The following is a 7,605-nucleotide window of genomic DNA, read 5'->3' as shown; positions in this document are numbered from 1 at the left end:
GCCCTGCCCTTAGTTGAGTCAGCCATTTATGCACGTAGTACAGAAAGGTGGCGAAGACGAGCCAGGGCCTCTCCTCAGGACAAGGTTGCGGAACCACGATTTGCCTTTTGTATTTGCATAAAGGAAGGAGTTGGGCTGTTGTGGAATGGGCCTGCAGCCCTGCCCGGTCCCTAAGCCTCAGCAGCGTGGCACACAGTGGGTCTAAGACAAGCTGTGACTTCACCCGCTTGCCAGCTCACAGCAAGTCTTTGGTGATCCTCCTTCTGCAAGATCCCTACTTGACTAAGAGGTGACTAATATTCTTGTGGACTCCAGCCCCAGGTAGCCAAGATTTGGGTGGCATTTGGCAGCCGCCCTCGGATCCGAACCTGGTTTCCCAAATGGAAAGAACTAGGGGAGCCGAGGAGGCGATGATCTGCCCACAGGCACAGTTGTTTGAAGGCCAGAGCCAGCTCCAGAACAGGATTTCTCCAGAGAGCTCCTTTGGCCCTCAGCACTCAGACCTTCAGTTTGTCTGTCTGTAATGTATCTGCTTATAAAAATCCCAACTCCAGAACTGGCCCTTCCTGTCACACTCCTCTGTTGCCCTCGTCCTCTCTATGGCAATAGGGTTTCACCGCCTCTGCCCCTGAGACCTGACCTGTTGCTCTGGGTTGGTGGTGTCCTTCCTGGTTCAACTGTCTCTTCAGGCAAGTCCTCACGCGTTCCTTTGTTCGTTCCTTTGTTGCTTAGAACCCGAGCCAGACAGCCTCTCCAGGGCTCGAGCTGCTGAACCAGAATGCATGGTAATTAAACCTAATCGAGCAACTAGAAACTTCGAATACTGAAAACCGGCCCAAAGTGCAAGCAGACATTGCCGTTTGGGAAGGGAGTTAAACAAAACCTTGGCACTGGGAAACAGGTGGGACCGTCCCTCCAGCCTTCCCGCTGGAGCGACAGCAGCACTGGGGCCCCCAGGGGATATACCTGCTGCATTTCAACTGTCACATCCCTCAGAGCCTCCTCTTTAGGAATGGGTACCTGGATTCCAGGGTCAGTACAACCTGTATTTTACCGTGTGGGGGGGGAGGTGGGGCCAGGTCCTGGGGAGTCCTGCTATCACCTCTGCCTAGGTGACTGCGGTCCTTATGCAAATTGCACCAGAGAGGCCTTGGCGGAAATGTACCGCTTCCCTGTCACGGCAGCAAAGGATTCTTTTCTTCTTTCTTCATCCAAACACATATTTTTAGCGCCTTCTGTGTCCCAGCTAGGTTTACAAACCTTGAGAATTAGGTGAAGGTGAGACCATGAACGGGAGCAGAACCAGAGGTACGGAGACCCAATAACAGCCTCCTGGACAGGGAGAAAGCCCTACAGCCGACCTCCAGCCCCAAGGGCACAGAGCTATTAGCACAAACCATCAGAAGTGGTTCTCCCACAGGGGACTCCCTGGAATCTGGACTTCATCTCAGCTCCCTGACCAGGCTCGGGAAGGAGCATGGTTGCTCCCTCTTGGCTTACACCAGTAGTCCTTAATCTTTCCAGGATCATAGATTCCTTCCGAAATACGAAGATAAAAACTGTGGACTCTCTAGGAAAATACATGTGCATAGGTAACTTTACACACCATCTCAAGGGTTCACGAATGCCCGGAATCCCATTCTTGGTTCCCGAGTCTGATGAGAATCTCTCCCTTAGACGTGGAGTCTGAACCTCTACCAGGGCACTTCCTGCTGAGAACAGGTGACTCAACTCCCTCTTGAAGGAGGGAGGCTGCTCATCAGAGAAGGTCAGGCTGGAGACTCGTTCCGGGCTTGCCCCCCAGACAGGTGCTGCCGAACCCAGTGGCTGATCCTGGGATGAAACTCCCAGAAACAGGAGTCTCTTCACTCCCACCTCAGAGGAAAGCCAGTCGGTCTGTGTCCAGCCCCAACGGGCCATCCCTTTCCTCCAGTTGTCTTCTGTTCCTCTCGCTGGGGTCAACTTGTCCTGGCAGGCTTTACAAAGAGAGCACCCTAAAAATGTAACCAGTGTGTTAGAGGAGTGAGGGGCAAGGTTCCTGGGGTTTTTCTCCTCCCTCTGCATTATTTAATCTGTCCTTGGGATGATGGCTCCCCCTCGTTGTTCAGATCCTGCCAGCAGCTTCACCTCCCGAGTTCTCACGGTAAGAATGGACCCGCAGCCTCTTCCCGCACACCACCCTTTCCACCACCAGCCAGCCAGACTTCTCCCATTCCAGGTGGGTTCTGGGAGGACATGGGCCTCCCTGCCCTCCTGTCACTCCTGAGAGCCCTCTCTACCTTCCAGGTTTCTCCTCTACACAAGTAGGCGTGTCCCAGTGGGACCTTGGGACGGGGGTCCTTCGCTCTGCCCAAGCTGCCAATTGGCTTTAATTTCTCCCTCCAGCTACAGTCTGGACAGCATTTGGCTTGTGCTCTCTTCTGCCTGTGGCCCCTGTGTGTCCCTCCCCCATCCCCCGGCAGTAACGTCAGAAGGAATTCCCAGAGCTGACCAATGATTCCAGGGGCTGCATCGTATGCACACGTGTTCACTGCCCTCCGTAGCTTCAGGTGTGCAGGTAGGTCTATGTCTGGGAGAGGCTGGGGCACAGGGAATCATTAGGAATATTCTATCTAGCCATAGAGAGTTGCACAAACCAAAGCCAAAAGTAACGCAGATTTAGGAGGTTATCGGCCAGGCTTTCTGATTCTGCTGTGTCTGGCCAGCTCACACTCAGGCTGTCCCTCCAGCCTCATCTACCCAACCCAGGGAGGAGGAAAAGAGGCCTGTGCGGGATGCCTGGGCCCTTCCTTTCACATGGACACAGACATCTGTGTAGAGCCTCTGGGCCCTTCTCTTCACCTTTGGAAGCTGAGATCCCCTTGGAGAGGTGCTGTTGGGAGAACTGCTTCCCACTTGTGGTGTTGGAGGGGAGGGAGAGGCATGGGGACACCTCCTGGGAAGGGGTGAGGGGAGGGGTGCTTGGCTGGCTCCATCACTAGAACATGCGACTCTTGATCTCAAGGTCTTGAGTTTGAGCCCCACATTGGCAGTAGAGATTACTTGCAAAAAGAAGACAGGGGCACCTGGGTGCCTCAGTTGGTTAAGCGTCTGACTTCGGCTCAGGTCATGATCTCATGGTTCATGAGTTCAAGCCCAGCATCAGGCTCTGTGCTGATAGCATGGAGCCTGCTTCGGATTCTCTGTCTTCCTCTCTCTCTCTGCCCCTCCCCCGCTTATAGTGTCTCTCAAAAATAGATAAAGTAACAAACATTTTTTAAAAAATTAGAAGAGGTGAGGGTAGAGAGAGAAGTGACCTCTATTGCCAGGAGGTCCTATCCTGCTTCACCTCAGCACCCTGGATTGTGAGCACTGCCCCAGATGTGTATTCAAGACCCCTGCCCGGAAGGCCCCAGCCGAGAGGGGTTCTAGCTCCAGGCTTTCCCTGGAAAGAGACAGATGGAGGTGCTGAAGGAAGAATGAGGTCAGGGAAGCGTGTCCTGTGAGACTTGGGAACACGGGGCTGGGGGAGAAGATGGAAATAACGCCCCCCCCCCACCACCTGCAGCAGTTTTCTGCCTTGCATGGAAACACCCGAACTGGGCTTAGCACACTCTTCCAGGTCTAATCTTTCAGTACTGGGGGAAGCAGAGCCAGGATCCAGATCTCCAGTGTCTAAGACCTACCTCCTGCCCTTGGCCCAGCTCTGGTTTAGAAACAGGGTGGGATCCGAACCCTGAAGAATCCGGACAAGGTGTGCCCTGATTTGGGGCCCTCTCTGTGACCTGGGGTTTCTCTGCCCTGGGTTCTGAGAAAGCCCATCTCCCCCCAGCACCTTCTGATGCTGGACACAAATGAAACCCGATCAGAGGCACCAGATGTTTCTTCCCTGTCACTGCACCTGCTCCGGTTCTGTCTCCCCTTGGGCCTAGGATGCTGCTGTTGCCATGCCAACAACAACATTCACTCTCAGAGGGGCTGTTACTAGGTTCCAGGCCCCTTTGTGCTTGCCTTAGTGTCACTCTGACTGTAGGGCTTACGGGAAGCAAAAATTCAGCCCCTTGGTCCCTTTCTCCGCAGAGGTTGACCTCTCCTGCTCCCCAGCCTCAGTTTATTCACCTGCGGAAGGCAATGATGGGGATCTCTCTTTGCAGTCCTCAACTGGGTCCTTCACTCTCTCTGGCCCCTGCAGGACCTCAGTAGAAGATATCTGTGGCCAACAGTAGTCATGGAGTTGCTTTGCTCAGAGGTAGCTGTCCCCAGCCCAGGGACCCCAGCCCTTCCTGGACTCTGTGACCATCCCTAACTCATGGCTGTTGCTGGACCCTGGGACTGCCCCTTCTCTTCCCTGACCTCACGACCTCTTTCACTTGACCTTTCCTTGACCTGTGACCCTTGAGCTGGTTGCTCCCTGCAGTGGTCCCTCTCTCCTTTTCCTCCTACCAGTCCTTCTGCTGGTCTTACTGGTCGCCCAGAATCTGGCGAGCAGTCAGTTGACCCCTGCTCCTGTCCAGGTGAGCAGCACACGAAGGAGGAGAGAGCCCCCTGGTGCCTTCACCCCATGGGAAAGGAGCCACAGTGTTCCAAGCTGTCTGCAGATATGATACAGCTCCTACTGCTTCTGAGAGATGTGCTACCCGGAGGCCTGGGGAACACCACCGTGAGGTGAGGCGTGGGATGGGGCTGCTGCGGGAGGAGGGAGGGTTGCTTACACTGCATGCAGTAAGATGCCAAGCAGGAAGGAAAGGAGCCGCTGGTTGGGATTGGGGCAGGGGGCTGAGCCTGGCCCAGGACTGGCTGTCCCCGCTCCTCCTGGACTCCCGGCATGCTCTTCTTCCAGCTGATTCAACTCGGTGCTTCCTGCTACATGGCCCAGGGGAGATGAAACCAGTCCCAGCCCAGGCCCCCTGCTGTCCTCGGTGCTGCAGTGGCTCACTCTGCTGGGCCCTGAATGAACTGGGCTCTGGTGAGCAGCCCCGCCAGCCTGGGGCCAGAACCCCTCCTCCATGGCCCCTGCTCTGGCTTCTCCCATCGCCCCTGTGAGCTGTGAGCCCCACCCCGCCACTCCCCAGCCCTGAGCCTTGCCCACCCACTAACACCCAACTCTGAACCCCACTCTTAGTTGTTGGGTTTTTTTTTATATGTAATTTATTGTCAAATTGGTTTCCATACAACACTCAGTGCTCACCCCAACAGGTGCCCTCCTCAATGCCCATCACCCACTTTCCCCTCTGCCCCCACCCCCCATCAATCCTGTTTGTTCTCAGTATTTAGGAATCTTTTATGGTCTGCCTCCCTCCCTCTCTGTAATTTTTTTCCCCCTTCCCCTCCCCCTGGTCTTCTGTTGAGTTTCTCAGGATCCACATATGAGTGAAAACATATGGTACCTGTTTTTCTCTGCCTGACTTATTTCACTTAGCATAATACCCTCCAGTTCCATCCACATTGCTACAAATGGCCAGATTTCATTCTTTCTCATTGCCAAGTAGTATTCCATTGTATATATAAACCACATCTTCTTTATCCATTCATCCGTTGATGGCCATATAGGCTCTTTCCATAATTTGGCTATTGTTGAAAGTGCTGCTATAAACATGGGGGTACAAGTGCCCCTATGGATCAGCACTCCTGTATCCCTTGTGAACCCCACTCTTTGGAAGGCCCTCAAATCTGAGCTCAGTTTTTACCAACCCTCAGCCTCTAGCCACACCCTAACCTCTCTACCTTGTCAGGCTGACCCTTACGTTTGAGATCTACCCTCCTCATCACTCCCTGAGTCTGAGCTTTGTACCTTCGGTGCCCCAACCCCACCAGCCTCCCCCTCCCAGTTCTCCCTTCCCCCTTCTCCCTACCAGCTCTCCCCTTTCTCCAGTCTCCATGGAGCCCAGCAAAGCTCCTCTGCTTGTCCCGGGTGGCAGCACGGTCTCAGTTTCAGGTCGTGACTGTTCCCACACACAAAGCCCTTTCTGGGATGGGGGCTGGGACTCTGCAGAGGGGTTACCTCCCCCCACCCCACCCTGCAGCGGAGTGTCACAGCACTTCCCCAGGCAGCCCTGCTCTGCTCCCAGGCCTAGGCCACCTGACGTCCCAGAGGACTAGCTGCTTCCCACTTAGCTCCTGGTGACCACCAAGGAGCCAGCCCCCAAGGGAAACGTGAGTGTCTGCTTCCCACCTGCCTGCTCCGGAAGGCAGAAGCAGGAACAGGGCTGGGGGCAGTGGGACAGCCACATGGGGCTTCAGCCCTGCCTCCGTCCAGCGTTCGCTCTACATCCAGTCTGAGCAGAGCTGCCCGCCCCTCAGCCTTCCCACCACTTTCTCTTACAGGGGAAAATCTGTGCCACCTTCTCCTGCCAAGGTGGTGACTGCTTCAGAGGGCAGGAAGCTGTGCCCTGAGGGCTGGGACTCCTGTGAGGTGGGCCCTTGGAGTGCTGTCCTTCCTCAGAACTACAGGCCTTTCACCTCCCGCTGGGGCACAGTGGGTCAAGCAGCCAAAACTGGCCAGAGCTAGACCTGGCCGGAGCCCGGCTGCCTGGGGCCCAGCATGCTTGACCCTCTCAGCTCTACATCATACCAGATCCAGGGTGGCAGCTGGGATCTTCCAAGTCTCCATGACATGCTTCCTCGTTTCTGGTCACCCCGTATGTTCTCTGGGGACTGACCAGCTGAGCACGTGGAGAGGGAGCTGGGGGTCCAGGGAGGTTCAGCTCAGCCCATGGCCCACTTTACACTTCCTGCCTCGGTGAGTGGCAGGGGAGGGGCAAGCAGAGTATGAATGGTCCCATTTCTTCTTGCAGCTGAACTGGTCCAGCTCAGGCTTTGTTACGGCCTACGTGGCAGGGACCCCTGGCTGTCACGGGACAGTGGCTCAGCCCTGCTACCAGGAGTCCTACCAAGCCTCAGCTTCTCCAGCTGGATGGGAATCTTCACTTCAACCGGGTTGCCACAAGGGTCACTAGGAGGGCCCCTCCACGGGGCCACGGCTGTGGCCATGCTGCTGTTCCTCCACTCTGCCCTGCTCCCTTCCTGCTCCCCTAGCTGGGCCCAGAAGAACTGGGGAGCAGCAGCTAGGGAGACTCTGTAGGCCCTGCAAGCCCCCAGTCCCACCCCCAGCTCTGACTCCTACAGCTGTATCTTTAGTGAGAGGGATTTATCAGGTCCATGGCAAGGGCTCCAGGATCCTCACTTCTCCTTCCCAGGGCCTCAGCCTGAACTTGGTGCCCTCCAAGGGGGCAGGGCTTCAGCACTAATCCCAAGGAGAGGCTAGCGTTCATCTGGAAAAACAGAACTTCCCTCCTGACCCCCCACTGAATGGGAGGACCCCAAAGTTGTCAGTGTAGTTATCTGGGGAGAAAGAGTTCCAGTAGAGGTCAGAGCGGGCCAGCCTGGATGAAAGGAGTTGAGGCTGGAATAGAGGAGAAAATGAAAATGCATTATTTTTTTCCCCGTAAGGCAGACATGTCCATCTTCCTTCAGGATGCTAGGCGGGGAACTCTGGCCCCATGACTTGGAGGGCTGGGGTGACGGTTAGAGCAGTCATCAGGAAGGGGGAGCTCAGAGTACCCCAGGACCTAAGGAGTTAATGGAGGCGGCGAGCCCCCCAGCGCCCCCGTGATTGGTGTGGGCATG

At 55.6% G+C, this 7,605-nt stretch overlaps 1 long non-coding RNA gene across 2 annotated transcripts; it reads right to left on the bottom strand.

Moving 5' to 3' along the window:
* Positions 1 to 1,579: 1,579 nt before the first annotated feature.
* On the bottom strand, positions 1,580 to 3,916 carry LOC109502242. Of its 2 annotated transcripts, none has more exons than XR_006584176.1 (2): positions 3,815 to 3,916; positions 1,580 to 1,994 (listed from the first exon to the last, which is right to left on the bottom strand). It is a non-coding gene; the product is annotated as an uncharacterized LOC109502242 (long non-coding RNA). The 2 variants fall into 2 exon arrangements; XR_002160718.3 differs by having other exon boundaries at positions 3,666 to 3,899.
* Positions 3,917 to 7,605: the final 3,689 nt, after the last annotated feature.

This window comes from Felis catus, chromosome C1 (genome assembly GCF_018350175.1).
Source record: "Felis catus isolate Fca126 chromosome C1, F.catus_Fca126_mat1.0, whole genome shotgun sequence".
NCBI classification, from domain to species: Eukaryota; Metazoa; Chordata; class Mammalia; order Carnivora; family Felidae; genus Felis; species Felis catus.
This window is presented reverse-complemented; position numbering and strand designations above follow the sequence as displayed.